The sequence below is a fragment of the Arachis stenosperma genome, chromosome 1 (assembly GCF_014773155.1).
Source record: "Arachis stenosperma cultivar V10309 chromosome 1, arast.V10309.gnm1.PFL2, whole genome shotgun sequence".
In the NCBI taxonomy this organism is placed as follows: domain Eukaryota; kingdom Viridiplantae; phylum Streptophyta; class Magnoliopsida; order Fabales; family Fabaceae; genus Arachis; species Arachis stenosperma.
This window is the reverse complement of record NC_080377.1, coordinates 39,320,456-39,339,515: the sequence shown is the minus strand read 5'-3', so window position 1 is coordinate 39,339,515 and position 19,060 is coordinate 39,320,456.

Here is a 19,060-nt window from a genome sequence, read left to right as displayed (position 1 = left end):
CGCCAGAAAAGGGTAAGAACCTGGCGTTAAATGCCAGGAATGGGCACCAGCCCGGCGTTTAACGCCAGAAATGGCTCAAAACGTGATTTTGAATGCCATTTGGTGCAGGGATGACTTTTCCTTGACACCACAGGATCTGTGGACCCCACAGGACCCCCACCAACCCCACCACCACCCTCTCTCTTCTTCACCCATTCACCAATCACCTCAATACCTCTTCCCCAAAAAAAACCCCTCTCCTATATAAACCCTTCTTCACCCCTTCATTTTCACACAACCTAAAACACCACTTCTCCCCCTCTTTGGCCGAATACATAAGCCACTCCCTTCTTCCTCATTTCTTCTTCTTCTACTCTCTTCTTTCTTCTTTTGCTCGAGGACGAGCAAATCTTTTAAGTTTGGTGTGGTAAAAGCATTGCTTTTTGTTTTTCCATAACCATTTATGGCATCCAAGGCCGGAGAAACCTCTAGAAAGAGGAAAGGGAAGGCAAGAGCTTCCACCTCCGAGTCATGGGAGATGGATAGATTCATCTCAAGGGTGCATCAAGACCACTTCTATGAAGTTGTGGCCTTGAAGAAGGTGATCCCCGAGGTCCCCTTTTCACTCAAAAAGGGTGAATATCCGGAGATCCGGCATGAGATCCGAAGAAGAGGTTGGGAAGTGCTTACCAACCCCATTCAACAAGTCTGAATCTTGATGGTTCAAGAGTTCTATGCCAATGCATGGATCACCAAGAACCATGATCAAAGTGTGAACCCGGATCCAAAGAATTATCTTACAATGGTTCGGGGGAAATTCTTGGATTTTAGTCCGAAAAATGTAAGGTTAGCATTCAACTTGCCCATGATGCAAGGAGATGAACATCCTTACACTAGAAGGGTCAACTTTGATCAAAGGTTGGACCAAGGCCTCACAGTCATATGTGAAGAGGGCGCTCAATGGAAGAGAGATTCAAGAGGCAAGCCGGTTCAATTGAGAAGGCATGACCTCAAACCCATGGCTAGAGGATGGTTGGAGTTTATCCAACGCTCAATCATTCCCACTAGCAACCGGTCCGAAGTTACTCTAGACCGGGCCATCATGATTCATAGCATCATGATTGGAGAAGAAGTGGAAGTTCATGAGGTTATAGCCCAAGAACTCTATAAGGTGGCGGACAAGTCCTCTACCTTAGCAAGGTTAGCCTTTCCTCATCTCATTTGTCACCTCTGTTATTCAGTTGGAGTTGACATAGAGGGAGACATCCCCGTTGATGAGGAGAAGCCCATCACTAAGAAAAGGATGGAGCACACAAGAGACCCCACTCATCATGAGATCCCTGAGATGCCTCAAGGGATGCACTTTCCTCCACAAAACTATTGGGAGCAACTGAACACCTCCCTAGGAGAACTGAGTTCCAACATGGGACAACTAAGGGTGGAGCATCAAGAACACTCCATCATCCTCCATGAAATTAGAGAAGATCAAAGAATCATGAGAGAGGAGCAACAAAGACAAGGAAGAGACATTGAGGAGCTCAAGCACTCCATAGGATCTTCAAGAGGAAGAAAGAGCCGCCATCACTAAGGTGGACCCGTTCTTTAATCTCCTTGTTCTTTAATTCCTGTTTTTCGAAAATTTAGTGCTTATGTTTATCCATGTTTGTGTCTTATGATCATTAGTGTCTTAGTGTCTATGCCTTAAAGTTATGAATGTCCTATGAATCCATCACCTTTCTTAAATGAAAACTGTTTTTAATCACAAAAGAACAAGAAGTACAGGATCTCAAATTCATCTTTAAAACTAGCTTAATTAGTTTGATGTGGTGACAATACTTTTTGTTTTCTGAATGTATGCTTGAACAGTGCATATGTCTTTTGAATTTGTTGTTCATGAATGTTAAAATTTTTGGCTCATGAAAGAATGATGAAAAAGGAGACATGTTACTGAGGATCTGAAAAATCATAAAAAAATGATTCTTGAAGCAAGAAAAAGCAGTGAATACAAAAAAAAAACGAAAAAAAAAGAGGAGAAAGAGAAAAAGAAAGAAAAAGAAAGAAATAAAGTTGTGATCCAAGGCAAAAAGAATGTGCTTAAGAACCCTGGACACCTCTAATTGGGGACTTTAGCAAAGCTGAGTCACAATCTGAAAAGGTTCACCCAATTATGTGTCTGTGGCATGTATGTATCCGGTGGTAATACTGGAAGACAGAGTGCTTTGGGCCACGGCCAAGACTCAATAAGTAGCTGTGTTCAAGAATCATCATACTTAACTAGGTGAATCAATAACAATATCTGGATTTTGAGTTCCTAAAGAAGCCAATCATTCTGAATTTCAAAGGATAAAGTGAGATGCCAAAACTGTTTGGAGGCAAAAAGCTACTAGTCCCGCTCATCTAATTTGGAGCTAAGTTTCATTGATAATTTGGAGTCTATAGTATATTCTCTTCTTTTTATCTTATTTGATTTTCAGTTGCTTGGGGACAAGCAACAATTTAAGTTTGGTGTTGTGATGAGCGGATAATTTGTACCCTTTTGGCATTGTTTTTAGTATGTTTTTAGTAGTTTTAGTTAAGTTTTTAGTATATTTTTATTAGTTTTTAGTTAAAATTCACTTTTCTGGACTTTACTATGAGTTTGTGTGTTTTTCTGTGATTTCAGGTATTTTCTGGCTGAAATTGAGGGACCTGAGCAAAAATCTGATCCAGAGACTGAAAAGGACTGCAGATGCTGTTGGATTCTGACCTCCCTGTACTCGAAGTGGATTTTCTGGAGCTACAGAAGCCCAATTGGCGCGCTCTCAACGGCGTTGGAAAGTAGACATCCTGGGCTTTCCAGCAATATATGATAGTCTATACTTTGCCCAAGATTTGATGGCCCAAACCGGCGTTCAAAGTCACCTACAGAAATTCCAGCGTTAAACGCCGGAACTGGCACCTAAATGGGAGTTAAACGCCCAAACTGGCATAAAAGCTGGCGTTTAACTCCAAGAAGAGTCTCTACACGAAATTGCTTCATTGCTCAGCCCAAGCACACACCAAGTGGGCCCGGAAGTGAATTTTTATGTCATTTACTCATCTCTGTACACCCTAGGCTACTAGTTTCTTATAAATAGGACCTCTTACTATTGTATTTTGATCTTTGGATCTTTGGATCTTTGGATCTTTGGATTATTTTAGATCCTTTGATCATCTTTGGACATCTAGTTCTTAGATCATTGGGAGGCTGGCCATTCGGCCATGCCTAGACCTCGTTCTTATGTATTTTCAACGGTGGAGTTTCTACACACCATAGATTAAGGTGTGGAGCTCTGCTGTACCTCGAGTATTAATGCAATTACTATTGTTCTTCTATTCAATTCCGCTTGTTCTTTGTCCAAGATATCACTTGTTCTTCAACTTGATGAATGTGATGATCCGTGACACTCATCATCATTCTCACCTATGAACAAGGTGACTGACAACCACTTTTGTTCTACAAGCAATCAAGGCTCTAGTGAATATCTCTTGGATTCCTGATATACGATGCATGGTTGATCGCCTGACAACCGAGTGCTCGCCTGACAAACGAGCCAGCCATTCCGTGAGATCAGAGTCTTCGTGGTATAGGCAAGAACTGATGGCGGCATTCAAGAGAATCCGGAAGGTCTAACCTTGTCTGTGGTATTCTGAGTAGGATTCAATGATTGAATGACTGTGACGTGCTTCAAACTCCTAGCAGGAGGGGCGTTAGTGACAGACGCAAAAGAATCAATGGATTCTATTCCGGCCTGACCGAGAACCGACAGCTGATTAGCCATATGCTGTGACAGAGCATAGGAACATTTTCACTGAGAGGATGGGAGGTAGCCACTGACAACGGTGAAACCCTATAAAAGCTTGCCATGGAAAGGAGTAAGAAGGATTGGATGAAGACAGTAGGAAAGCAGAGAGACGGAAGGGAAGGCATCTTCATACGCTTATCTGAAGTTCCTACCAATGAATTACATAAGTACCTCTATCTTTATCTTTATGCTTTATTCGTATATCACTATACCCATTTGAGTCTGCCTGACTAAGATTTACAAGGTGACCATAGCTTGCTTCATACCGACAATCTCCGTGGGATCGACCCTTACTCACGTAAGGTATTACTTGGACGACCCAGTGCACTTGCTGGTTAGTTGTGCAAAGTTGTGTAGTGATCACAATTTCGCGCACCAGTAAGCTTCAAGCTTTAGGAGCTTGTCCTCTAACTCTCAGCGTTGCCTAGTTTCTCTCCGAAGGTCCCTCTTGGCTTCCCGTTGATGCTCGGCTTCTTTCTCGAGCTGTTTGAACCGATCCTGTTGAGCATGTAGGACCTCCATGATTTCTATACTTGGTGAGTTTTTGTCTTTATTTGGTTGAGATGCATCTTTTGATGTGGTGTCTGCGTTCTTATGCGGTGTCCTGTTCTCTATATCAGAGTCGTGGTCGTTGTCAAGGTTGTCCACCATGATGATGGGATGACTTCTAGGTTCCCCGACAACAGCGCCAATGTTCAGAGGGTTACCTGAAACTGTAGGTCGATCTCGGACGAGATCTGTGGTGGTGGTCCATGCTGCTCTGTCCGACCTATTGGATCTGGGGAGCTGCTGATCCTTCGTCACTTGAGGGTGGTGGTACCTGTAAGAGACTCCGATGCTTAAGTTAGCACGTGCTTTAGGTAGGTTTTTTAGTAGAATTAGAGTATGAGTTATACCTGGGTGCTCCAGTGTATTTATAATGGTGTAGAGTGACCTTTTTTGGAGATAAGATAGTTATTATCTTTGAGTGGAGTAATCTTATCTTTAAGGGGGAACCACCTTATCTTTCTAGGCTCTTGTCGCCTTTAGATTTGGGCCGTGTTCTTTTGTTTGGGCCTACTTGGGCCTTTGTAGCGATTTGGCCGACCTCTTTGAGAAGAGGTTGGGGAATCCTGTCCTGAAGAGGTCGGTTGTCTTTGTCTTTGATTGGCCCGGGTCGTATGGCTCGACCCAGGGTATGAACACATAGAATAATTGATTAAAACAGCAATTTATAATTATTGAGTCTCACTGTCAGAAATTTATAGAAAAATTCTAACTTAGTGAGTAAAATATACGGTTATATTTTTTTCATATTTTTGATAATGTTTGATGAAAATAGAGTTCATGATATATGGAGATATAATGTGGAGGAGAGAAAATTGTAGCTTTATAATAAAGAAAAACCAATTTGATTATGAAAAGGTAGAGTTAGTTTGGTTTGGTTCCAGTTTGGTTTAACTAAGTTAGGTAGGTTAGTTCATTATGTGGCTTCATGAGTTTTGGTTGAAGATAACCTCTTTGGTGTTTTGACCAAATTGGCAAAGAAAAAAGAACACGATTTAATGATTAAACTCTAAGATTACTATTTTTAAACTATATCAAATAACCAGTAACTGAAGGATTGGTAGCATAGAGTATCTTTACTCCAAATCGAGTTTAGAATATTCTACTAAGCTAATTCAGTCAAGAAAAGCTAGTAGTAAATATCCTATAAATAAATTTAATTCGGCGGTCAAATTCATCGTTATCGGTACGATTTTTGGCTTAGAACATGCTTTTATCTTTCACTTATCTAATCTAAATCCGCCATATAATATATGATAATGTGATTCTTGGACATTTATCGACTTCTCTTTATAGAATTTTCAAGAATAAATTCTGTGGAGAAGCAGGGTGTTACACATTTCAACCAAGTTCATACATTTTTCAGCAAGCATTCAATGTAAGACCCCTAAATTTTTGAAAGTTATTAATAAATTATTATAATGTATTATATTTATTTTAGACTACATCTTAGATATTTTTATAAAAAAATTTAATAAACTCTTATTTATTATTTAGAGTTCTTATAATTGAAAAATAATGAGTATTTTATATGCCTTAATTTTAATATATAGATTATTAACCTTATTTTATAAACAAAGGAGAATTAATCTAATTATCATCAATTTTCATTGAATTAGTATTTATTCGAAAATAAATTTCAAGTTGGTAATTAAATGGTATTTCAAAGATATTTACTTTATATTTAATATGGTTTTAAATTATTACTTTATTTCATTATTTTATTAATAATTTTACACTCCTAAAATAATTAATCCTAACCTAACCACCCCATACCCAACGAAAGAAAAGAAAAAAAAGAAAGGGAAAGAATAGAAAGGGGGAGAACAGGGGAAGCTTGAAGAAAAAAAAAAGAAAGAAAGAAAGAAAGAAAAGGGAGAAAAGGGTATCGAGGGAGAAGAGAGGAAGAATGGTGCCGGCGAAGAGCCCACTGTCGCCGTCATCGCATCACCGAAGGGATCAGAAACGTGAAGAGAGAGAGAGAGAGAGAGAGAGAGAGAGAGAGAGAGAGAGCTCGAGAGAGAGAGAGAGAGCTCAAGAGAGAGAGAGGGGTGGTGCACGAAATTGTGATCATCAACAATGGCGCCAATGAACTTGGTAGCGCTCTCAAACGTGAATCACACTTAGTCACAACTCCGCACAACTAACCAGCAGGTGCACTGGGTCATCCAAGTAATACCTTACGTGAGTAAGGGTCGATCCCACGGAGATTGTTGGTATGAAGCAAGCTATAGTCATCTTGTAAATCTCAGTTAGGCGGATAGTAAATGTTATGGAGTTTTCGAATATTCATAATAAATAAGCAGAAAATAAAGATAGAGTTACTCATGTAATTCAATGGTGGAAATTTTAGATAAGTGTCTGGAGATGCTTGTCCCTGTTGGATCTCTGCTTTCCTACTGCCTTCCTTCAATCCTTCTTATTCCTTTCCATGGCAAGCTGTATGTAGGACATCACCGTTGTCAATGGCTACATCCCATCCTCTCAGTGAAAATGGTCCAAATGCTCTGTTACAACACGGCTAATCATCTATCAGTTCTCGATCATGTTGGAATAGAATCCCTTGATTCTTTTGCATTTGTCATCACGCCCAATAATCGCGAGTTTGAAGCTCGTCACAGTCATTCAATCCCAGAATCCTACTCGGAATACCACAGACAAGGTTAAACTTTCCGGATTCCCAGGAATGCCGCCATCAATTCTAGCTTATACCACGAAGATTCTGATTAAGGAATCCAAGAGATATGTGCCTGATGAGCGGATAATTTATACGCTTTTTGGCATTGTTTTTAGTATGTTTTTAGTATATTTTAGTTAGTTTTTATTACATTTTTATTAGTTTTTAGTTAAAATTCACTTTTCTGGGCTTTACTATGAGTTTGTGTGTTTTTCTGTGATTTCAGGTATTTTCTTGCTGAAATTGAGGGACCTGAGCAAAAATCTGATTCAGAGGCTGAAAAGGACTGCAGATGCTGTTGGATTCTGTCCTCCCTACACTCGAAGTGGATTTTCTGGAGCTACAAAAGCCCAATTGGTGCGGTCTCAATTGCGTTGGAAAGTAGACATCCTGGGCTTTTCAGTAATGTATAATAGTCCATACTTTACCCGAGATTTGATGGCCCAAACTGGCATTGCAAATCAGCTTTAGAAATCCCGGTGTTAAACGCTGGAACTGGCACAAAAATTCGAGTTAAACGCCCAAACTGGCATAAAAGCTGGCGTTTAACTCCAGAAAAAGTCTCTACACATGGAAGCTTCAATGCTCAGCCCAAGCACACACCAAGTGGATCCCGGAAGTGGATTTTCATGTCTTTTACTCATTTCTGTATACCCTAGGTTACTAGTTCACTATTAATAGGACCTTTTGATATTGTATCTCGACCTCATGACACTTTACACGTTTCTTTTTGTATCTTCTACGGCATGAGTCTCTAAACCCCTTGGTTGGGGGTGAAGAGCTCTGCTGTGTCTTGATGGGTTAATGCAATTACTACTGTTTTTTCATTCAATTACGCTTGTTTCTATTTTAAGATATCACTTGCACCTAAACTTGATGAATGTGATGATTCGTGACATTCATCATCATTCTCACCTTTGAACGTGTGCCTCACAACCACCTCCGTTATACTTTAGATTGAGTAGATATCTCTTGGATTCTTTAATCAGAATCTTCGTGGTATAAGCTAGAATTGATGGCGGCATTCAAGAGAATTCGGAAGGTCTAAACCTTGTCTGTGGTATTCTGAGTAGGATTCAAGGATTGAATGACTGTGACGAGCTTCAAACTCCTAAGGGCTGGGCGTTAGTGACAGACGCAAAAGAATCACTGGATTCTATTCCAACCTGATTGAGAACCGACAGATGATTAGCCGTGCTGTGACAGAGCGCGTTGAACATTTTCACTGAGAGGATGGGAGGTAGCCATTGACAACGGTGAAACCCTACATACAGCTTGCCATGGAAGGAGCCTTGCGTGCTTGAAGAAGAAGACAGTAGGAAAGCAGAGATTCAGAAGATAGAGCATCTCCAAAACCTCAGCCTGTTCTCCATTACTGCAAAACAAGTATTTATTTCATGTTCTTTTACTTTTCACAATTAAACCTGAGAATTATTGATATCCTGACTAAGAGTTACAAGATAACCATAGCTTGCTTCAAGCCGACAATCTCCGTGGGATCAACCCTTACTCATGTAAGGTATTACTTGGACGACCCAGTGCACTTGCTGGTTAGTTGTGCGGAATCGCAAAAGTGTGATTGCAATTTCGTGCACCAAGTTTTTGGTGCCGTTGCCGGGGATCGTTCGAGTTTGGACAACTGACGGTTTATCTTGTTGCTTAGATTAGGACTGTTTTATTTTTGTTGGTTTAGAGTCTTTTATTTGAGTTTAGTTTCATATTTTAAGTTTGGTGTCTTCTTTGTGTTTTCCTTCAAATTTTCGAAAATTTGTCTTTGATTTTCTAAAAATTTTAAGTTTGGGGTCATTTTGTGTTTTTCTCTCTCCTCATTTCAAAAATCAAATCTTTTTCAAAATAATTTTCAATCATATCTTTTTAATTGCTAACTCCAAAATAATTTTAATTAACTAATTGATTTAGTTTTTGAATTGCTTTGATATTATTTTCTTTTAGTTTTCGAAAATTTATTTTGTTTTCCATTTGTTTTATTTTATTTTTTCGGTCAACTTTAAAAAAAAATATTTACTTTACTTGTGAATCCATATCATATTCCCTTTCTTCATCATGGACCAAAGTGAAATTGAGCAGTCCAGAAGGACTCTGGGGTCATATGCTAACCCCATCACAGCTGTATATGAGAGTAGCATCTGTATACCTCCCATTAAAGCAAGCAGCTTTGAGCTAAATCCTCAACTCATTATCATGGTGCAGCAAAATTGCCAGTATTCCGGTCTTCCACAGGAAGAACCTACTGAGTTTCTGGCACAGTTCTTACAAATTGCTGACACAGTACGTGATAAAGAGGTGGATTAGGATGTCTACAGATTATTACTGTTTCCATTTGCTGTAAAAGATCAAGCTAAGAGGTGGTTGAATAACCAACCCACAGCAAGCATAAAAACATGGAGACAGTTATCAGACAAATTCCTGAATCAATTTTACCCTCCAAAAAGGATGACACAGCTAAGGCTGGACATCCAAGGCTTTAAACAAGAGGATAATGAATCCCTTTATAATGCTTGGGAGAGGTATAGAGATATGCTAAGAAAATGCCCCTCTGAAATGTTTTCAGAGTGGGTACAGTTAGACATCTTCTACTATGGGCTTACAGAAAAAGCTCAGATGTCTCTAGACCACTCAGCTGATGGATCTATTCATATGAGGAAGACGATTGAAGAGGCTCAAGAACTCATAGATACTGTTGCTAGAAATCAACATTTGTACTCTAGCAGTGAGCCCTCTACAAAAGAAAAAGCTATGGCAGTAGCTACTAATCCTCAAGAACAGATTGTTGAGCTTAATCAGCAATTACTCCTGATGACAAAACAGTTGGCAGAATTTAAAGAGATGCTCCAAGAAACTAAAATTGCCAACAAGAACATAGAATCACAGTTGAATCAGGCAAAACAGCAGTTATCTAAACAGATAACAGAAGAATGCCAAGCAGTTCAACTGAGGAGTGGGAAGACATTGAATAACACTTCCCAAAGTAGCAAAAAGCCAATAAAGGAACAATTGACAGAGGATAACCAAACCACTGTCCAAAATCCCTCTGAGGACAGTAAGAGCCCAGAGAGGAATACTTTTGGCGTTCAAACGCCAGAAAAGGGGGAAAAGCTGGCGTTAAACGCCCATTCCTTGCCTAGTTCTGGCGTTCAAATGCCAGAAAAGGGGGAAAAGTTGGCGTTAAACGCCCATTCTTCACCCAATCCTGGTGTTCAAACGCCAATGGGGAATCAGACACCTGAGAGTGCTAGTAGTAACCCCTCTAAAAAGGCTTCTCCAACCACTTCTGTAAGGAATAAACCTGCAGCAACTAAGGTTGAAGAATATAAAGCCAAGATGCCTTATCCTCAGAAACTCCGCCAAGCAAAACAGGATAAGCAATTTGCCCGCTTTGCAGACTATCTAAGGACTCTTAAAATAAAGATTCTGTTTGCAAAGGCACTTGAGCAAATACCTTCTTATGCTAAGTTCATGAAAGAGATCTTAAGTCATAAGAAGGACTGGAGAGAAACTGAAAAAGTGTTTCTCACTGAAGAATGCAGTGCAGTCATTCTGAGAAGCTTACCAGAAAAGCTTCAAGATCCAAGAAGCTTTATGATACCATGCACATTAGAAGGTACTTGCACCAAGACAGCCCTGTGTGACCTTGGAGCAAGTATCAATCTAATACCTGCATCCACTATCAGAAAGCTTGGGTTGACTGAAGAAGTCAAACCAACCCGGATATATCTCCAACTTGCTGATGGCTCCATTAAATATCCATCAGGCATAATTGAGGACATGATTATCAAGGTTGGGCCATTCGCCTTTCCAACTGACTTTGTAGTGCTGGAAATGGGGGAGCACAAGAGTGCAACTCTCATTCTAGGAGGATGTTCATACCCTGGGTTGAGCTATCCGACCTGGGATGATTCGAGATAAAGCGACCAACCTCTTCAGGTCAAACTATCCGACCTCTTTTTAAAGAGGTCGGCCAAATCGACAGGAGAGCCCAGTTAAGGGCCCAAATAGAGGAGTACGACCCGAATTCTAAGGCAGCCCAAGCCTATAGGATAGAGGCGGTTCCGTTGAAGATACGCTGACCTCAACTCAAAGATAAAGATAAGATAAGATAACTAACTTATCTTATCCAAAAAGATCACGTCTCACCACTATAAATACACTGGAGCACCCAGGTATAACTCATACTCTGATTCTACTCAATACCTGCTTAATACCCTTGCTAACTTAAGCATCGGAGTCCCTTGCAGGTACCCCCCACCCTCCGGGGACGAAGGATCAGCACCACCACCAAGTCCGACAAGTCGGACACACCAGCTCCGGCCGGCGTACACCTGCCGGACACATCGGCTCCGACCAACACAGAAGATCTCGTCCGAGATCGACCTACAGTTTCAGGTAACCCTCGAAACAGAAGACCTTTCCTAGCAACTGGACGAACTCTTATTGATGTACAAAAAGGGGAAGTAACCCTGAGAGTCAATGAGGATGAGTTCAAGTTGAATGCTGTAAAAGCTATGCAGCATCCAGACACACCAGATGACTGCATGAGCGCTGACATTATTGACTCTTTGGTGGAAGAGATCAATATGACTGAAAGTCTAGAATCAGAGCTAGAGGACATCTTCAAGGATGTTCAGCCTGATCATGAAGAACCAGAGGAAACAAAAGAATTTTTGAAAATTCCTCAAGAAGAGGATAAGCCTCCCAAACCTGAGCTCAAACCACTACCACCATCCCTGAAGTATGTATTTCTGGGAGAGGGTGACACTTTTTCAGTGATCATAAGCTCTGCTTTAAATCCACAGGAAGAGGAAGCACTGATTGCAGTGCTAAGGACACACAAGACAGCTCTTGGGTGGTCCATAAGTGATCTTAAGGGCATTAGTCCAGCAAGATGCATGCACAAGATCCTATTGGAGGATAATGCCAAACCAGTGGTTCAACCACAAAGGCGGCTAAATCCGGCCATGAAGGAGGTGGTGCAGAAAGAGGTCACTAAATTACTAGAGGCTGGGATTATTTATCCTATTTCTGATAGCCCCTGGGTGAGCCCTGTCCAAGTTGTCCCCAAGAAGGGAGGCATGACAGTGGTTCATAATGAAAAAAATGAACTGGTTCCTACAAGAACAGTTACAGGGTGGCGTATGTGTATTGACTACAGAAGGCTCAATACAGCCACCAGAAAGGATCATTTTCCTTTACCATTCATAGACCAAATGCTAGAAAGACTAGCTGGTCATGATTATTACTGCTTTTTGGATGGGTATTCAGGTTACAACCAAATTGCAGTAGATCCTCAGGACCAAGAGAAAACAGCATTCACTTGCCCTTCTGGCATGTTTGCCTACAGGAGAATGCCTTTTGGTCTGTGTAATGCTCCTGCAACTTTTCAGAGATGCATGCTATCCATCTTCTCTGATATGGTGGAGAAATTCCTGGAAGTCTTCATGGATAACTTCTCAGTATATGGAGACTCATTCAGCTCTTGTCTTAACCACCTAGCACTTGTCCTGAAAAGGTGCCAAGAGACTAACCTGGTTTTAAACTGGGAGAAATGTCACTTTATGGTGACTGAAGGAATTGTCCTTGGGCACAAAATTTCAAGCAAGGGAATAGAGGTGGATAAGGCAAAGGTAGAGGTAATTGAAAAATTACCACCACCTGCCAATGTTAAGGCAATCAGAAGCTTTCTGGGGCACGCAGGATTCTACAGAAGGTTTATAAAGGATTTTTCGAAAATTGCAAAACCTTTGAGCAACCTGCTAGCCGCTGACACACCATTTGTGTTTGACACACAGTGTCTGCAGGCATTTGAGACCCTGAAAGCCAAGCTGGTCACAGCACTAGTCATCTCTGCACCAGACTGGACATTGCCATTCGAACTAATATGTGATGCCAGTGACCATGCCATTGGTGCAGTGTTGGGACAGATGTATAACAAGCTTCTGTACGTCATTTATTATGCCAGCCGTGTTCTAAATGATGCACAGAAGAATTACACAACCACAGAAAAAGAGTTACTTGCAGTGGTCTATGCCATTGACAAGTTTAGATCCTATCTAGTAGGATCAAAGGTGATTGTGTACACTGACCATGATGCTCTTATGTACTTACTCACAAAGCAGGATTCAAAACCCAGGCTCATAAGATGGGTGTTGCTTCTGCAAGAGTTTGATATAGAAATAAGAGACAGAAAAGGGACAGAGAACCAAGTAGCTGATCATCTGTCCCGAATAGAACCAGTAGCTGGGGCATCCCTCCCTTCTACTGAGATCTCTGAGACCTTCCCAGATGAGCAACTTTTTGCCATTCAGGAAGCTCCATGGTTTGCAGATATTGCAAATTACAAAGCTGTGAGTTTCATACCCCAGGAGTACAGCAGGGTGCAAAGAAAGAAATTAATTTCAGATGCCAAGTACTACCTATGGGATGAGCCATATCTCTTTAAGAGATGTGCAGACGGAATGATCCGTAGATGTGTACCCAGAGAGGAAGCACAAAGGATCCTATGGCACTGCCATGGATCACAGTATGGGGGACATTTCGGAAGTGAGCGAATAGCCACTAAGGTCCTCCAATGTGGCTTCTACTGGCCTATTCCCTATAGAGATGCCCGAGAGTTTGTGCGTAACTGTGACAGTTGCCAAAGAGCTGGTAACTTGCCTCATGGATACGCCATGCCTCAACAAGGGATCTTAGAGATTGAATTGTTTGATGTATGAGGGATTTTCTTTATGGGTCCGTTCCCACTATCATACTCAAACACTTACATTCTGGTGGCAGTGGACTATGTATCTAAATGGGTAGAAGCAATTGCTACACCCACTAATGATACTAAGACCGTGCTGAAATTCCTCCAGAAACACATCTTCAGCAGGTTTGGTGTTCCCAGAGTACTAATCAGTGATGGGGGCACTCATTTTTGCAATAAACAACTGTACTCTGCTATGGTCCGATATGAAATTAGCCACAAAGTGGCAACCCCGTATCATCCACAGACAAATGGGCAAGCTGAAGTCTCTAATAGAGAGCTAAAAAGAATCCTAGAATGGACTGTAATTGCCCGTAGAAAAGATTGGGCAAAGAACTTGGATGATGCTCTGTGGGCATACAGAACAGCATTCAAGACTCCAATAGGAACCTCCCCATACCAACTTGTGTATGGCAAGGCCTGTCATCTGCCTGTGGAACTGGAACATAAAGCCTACTGGGCAACCAGATTCCTAAACCTGGACGCTAAGTTAGCTGGTGAAAAAAGATTACTCCAACTAAATGAGCTAGATGAATTTATACTCAGTGCCTTTGAAAATGCAAAAATTTATAAGGAAAAGGCAAAGAATGTAGAACCTATGCACAATTACTCAAGAGGGGGGTGAATTGAGTATTGCAACAACAATGAATCTTTTTGCGAAAGTTAAAGACAATATACAAAAGTGTTATTGTACTAGTATTTTTCCAAGAGCTTAACTCAATTGCTAAGCATTTATAAGGAGCTTTTACTTTCCAATAGACACCAACTCAAATAAATTGATCAAGCTTTTCACCAATCGGACTTAAGCTATTCCTTAAGTACTTACGAAGCTACTTTTCGATCACAATTTATTTGCTCAAAGGTAAAAGACAATAATATTGAAGAGATGAGTTTGGAGAGATGCAAACGCTATTTAGAGTGGTTCGGCACAATCCTTGTCCTACGTCCACTTTCTTTCTCAATCGCTATTGAGAAGTTCCACTATTGCCAAGCTTCAAGGTGCTCGCGCAAAACCTTTTACAATCCGAGTCCTTAGTTTCTAACACCTCACGGTATATGATCACCACTCGTATACTAACCCACTCCACTTAGAGATACCTTCTCTAAGATTTGCCTTGAGTACTTAGTATACCTCTTTGGTATCCTCACCGACTATAGTGTTTATAACTCTTGACTCAACCTTGGAGATCACACTCCAATTTACAAAGTGTACAAGAAAACAATTCTCAAAGAATTGTTGAGACGAAATGAGTACTCTCTAGAAGAGTGTATGATTACAAGTTTAGCACTATTGAACCAATTGATATTGCTCTCTCAAATTGTGTATTATAACACCTTAAAAAAATGTGTAGAATGAAAGAATATGAAAAAGATAGTTTGCAAATCCTCAAGTATGTGAAATAAGGCTTCAATCCATCTATTTATAGACTCCCCAAACCTTAGAAACGTTGGGGAGTTAATGGGATGGAGCCATTTTGTCAAAACTAGCCGTTTTTTTATGTTTTTGAATCATTTGCATCGATGCATAACACTTTACATCGATGCAAATGTGTCTTTGAAGCTGAAATTTGAATTTTCAGCTAGGTTGCATCGATGCAAACATCTTTGCATCGATGCAACAAGTCGTCGCATGCTTTGCATCGATGCAAGATGAGTGTGCATCGATGCAAACCTTAAAGAATGGCTTAAAACCACTTCAAAATATTTAGGATTGATCTCAAACTTGTTGGAGTCAATTCCTATGCTTTTGTACCTTTGAAAACAAGTTTTAAACCATTTGGCTAGCATCGAATTGCAAGATGTGCATCAAAACATTTTGTGAGTGTGTGTTGAGAGATTTAGCAATTGGTTCTTAACAAGAAGTTACCTAAGTCCTAAGACACTATACTTGTCTTCAAATGTTGTGGACTTGAGTTTCTTGTTGTTGTTGTGTTGCTTTCAACTCTTCATTCCTCAACGTTGAATGTTGGTTGATCTTTCAACATGCTTGTTCATTCAAGTTGTTTGTTGGTTTGTCTTTCATGTCGTTTGTTGGTTTGTCATTCATCAAAACCTACGAATACAAACTTCGCATACAACCAACATGATTTACAATTTCCCCCTTTTTGATAATGACAAACCAATTTTGAGGATATGCATTTATAAATGATTTTGAAAGCAACAATAATGCACTTTGTTTTATAGAAAGCTTTGGAGAAGACTTCAAAAAAAATTTTGCAGGAGTTCCCCCTAAATATGTGCATTTGTTCCCTTAAAGGGTGTTTATCAAAGAAAACGATTTAGATATCAAAGTTTTTGCTTAGCGGAAGTCTTTTTGAAATCATTGTTTCGCAAACTTATTTCTTCTTTTCAAATCCTCAAACTTCTTCTTTTTCAAAAGTTCAAAACTTCAAATATCCTCAAACTTTTCTTCCCCCTTTTGACATTATCAAAAAGAAAGGAGTTTGAAATGTGTCATAGAAGCATGCATAAAATAATGAATTTTTTTTAGGTTCAATTTCTCTATTAATCTCAAGGATGAGATATTCCCCTTTTCAAAAAGAATTTGATTTCCTCTTTTTATATATAACAAGCATGCATAATTCCCCCTAAAGAAGTGAAATATATCAAAGCATGCACATTAACTTAAAATAGGGGTACCAAGCCTATTTTGAGTTATTCACCAAATAAGCATACAAGCATTAATCATTAAACAAAATTATGAAGGAAATATCAAAGTATTTAAACCATAATAGAAATCCTTAGCTTACTAAGAGTTAGTTTAACAATTCATATAATCAAATAACCATAAAGCAATAAAAAGTGACTTGATGAAGAGGAGACAATCAATCTTGGTCTTCATCATCATCATTATCCTCTTCATACGGTAGGTGGATGCCGAAATGCTCATATAAGTCATCAATACGACGATCCAAGCGACCCGTGCGATGATCTACACGAGACACACGACGATTAAGTGCTTCAAGTTGCCTACCATGCTCTACTTCAATCCTTTGGATGTTTTGGTTGATGGATTGTAATTCTCTCATTACATCAACCAAGGAGGGTGGTTCTTGAGCTTGAGGTGCTTGTGGAGGAGCTTGCTCTTGAGGACCTTGTTCATCAACATTTCTTCTTCCCATTTTGTTGAGAATATGAGTGTTGATACAAGATTGAGGTGGTACTTCCTTGGCGATCTCATTTGATACATCAATACCAACATAATCAAAGACTTTAGACCATAGGCAAAGGAATCCTAATCCACCATTCCTATCCTTCATCTTGAGCCTAATCATATGTTGTACTATAAAGTATGGCCAATTAATCTTAATCCCATTCATCATAGCCCACATGACAATCAAATCTTCATCATTTACATTCGCATGCCCGGATATTCTAGGTTGCAATACATAGGTGACTAGATATAACAAAGTTCTATGTTCCGCACTCATTGAATTGTAACTAATTTTGGAGTGAGCTCCTTGTACAAGGTTGAACAAATGCATGGCATTGTCCTTTGAATAACCCCATTCATCAATTGGGGTTTTACCACCTTGAAACAAGTCACCTTGATTTGGCAACTCCCAAATGGTGGCTAACTCATCACCATCTAGCCTATAATCCTTTCTTCCTATCTTGAAGAATAATGTGAAATTTGATTCATTTTCCTCATCAATCTCAATCATGAGTGTACTATAGGCTATGGCAACTAAATCCGGATAATATTTATTCTTAATTTGAACAAAATCCATGAGGCCTTGATGAACTAGAATAGCCTTAAGAGTATCAAACTTATGAATGACAAGAAGGGTCAGATCCAAATACCTCGGAGGAATTTCCTTTCTTCCGGCGAGCCTTGCCTCATAGAATTGAAGATCTTCATTAGAAGCAAAGTACCTTGCCAAAGGATGATCATTTGGAGGTGGAACCACACTTGAAGAGCCTTTTGACTTATTGATGGTTCTCTTGATTCTAGGCATTGTGGATGATTTTGTTTTATGGGTTTTGTAGAGGAGAATGTGGGGACTTCAAATATGTAATTTGTTTGTAGTGGGTATCTAAGTTTTGTGAGTTGTATGAAGCTATATGTGAGCTTGTTTTGGAGGTTATGGAGGTTTGAATGTGGGGATATGAGTTGTGAGGTTGAAGATGATGAAAAAGTGGGGTTTTGTTGCTCAAAAATGCCAAATTCATGTGTTTTTGTGCAATTTGGTCGTGTTTGCATCGATGCACATAGCACGTTGTGTGCTTTGCATCGATGCAAAGCTTGGTTGCATCGATGCAACATGCATCATTTTGCCCAAAATCACCAAATTTTCATCCTTTGGTGGTTCTTTCTTCAATCCTTTGAGTTCCATCATGTATATACTCACTTAAACCATTATAAACTTCAATTTGTTGATCCTCCATTGTTTATAATCTTCAAATTCTTCAATCTACCTCAAGATTAATCACTCATTCATCAACTCATAAACCTACAAAACAATGGCTAATTGGATATCTCCAATGCTTAAGTTAGTAAGAGATACAAAAATAGCAATATAAATACAATGAATTCAAACAAATCATATTAGATTAGAATCCAAGATACCAAGTTCATTTCGGATGTTAAAAAAACTTTCTTTACATAAAGGTTTAGTGAAGATGTCCGCTAGTTGTTTACTAGTTTCGACAAATTCAATAACCACATCACCCTTTTCAACATGGTCTCTTATGAAGTGATGTCTAATCTCAATATGCTTAGTTCTTGAATGTTGAACCGGATTCTTGGTTAAATTTATTGCACTAGTATTATCACATTTGATAGGAATGTGATCAAGCATGAGTCCATAGTCCACAAGTTGTTGTTTCATCCATAAAATTTGGGCGCAACAACTACCGGCGGCTACATACTCGGCTTCGGCGGTAGACAAGGCTACACTTACTTGTTTCTTACTATGCCATGAAACAAGAGAGTTTCCTAGCAAGTGACAAGTGCCGCTAGTGCTTTTCCTATCCAATTTGCAACCGGCAAAATCGGAATCGGAATAACCAATCAAATCACAAGTGGATCCTTTCGGATACCACAATCCAACATTTAATGTTCCTATGAGATACTTCATAATCCTTTTCACCGCACTTAAGTGAGATTCCTTAGGATTAGCTTGGTATCTCACACACATGCATACACTAAACATGATATCTGGCCTACTTGCCGTTAGATAAAGTAATGATCCTATCATGCCTCTATACTTCTTTACATCTATGCTTTTACCTTGTTCATCTTTGTCAAGGTAGCAAGTAGTGCTCATTGGT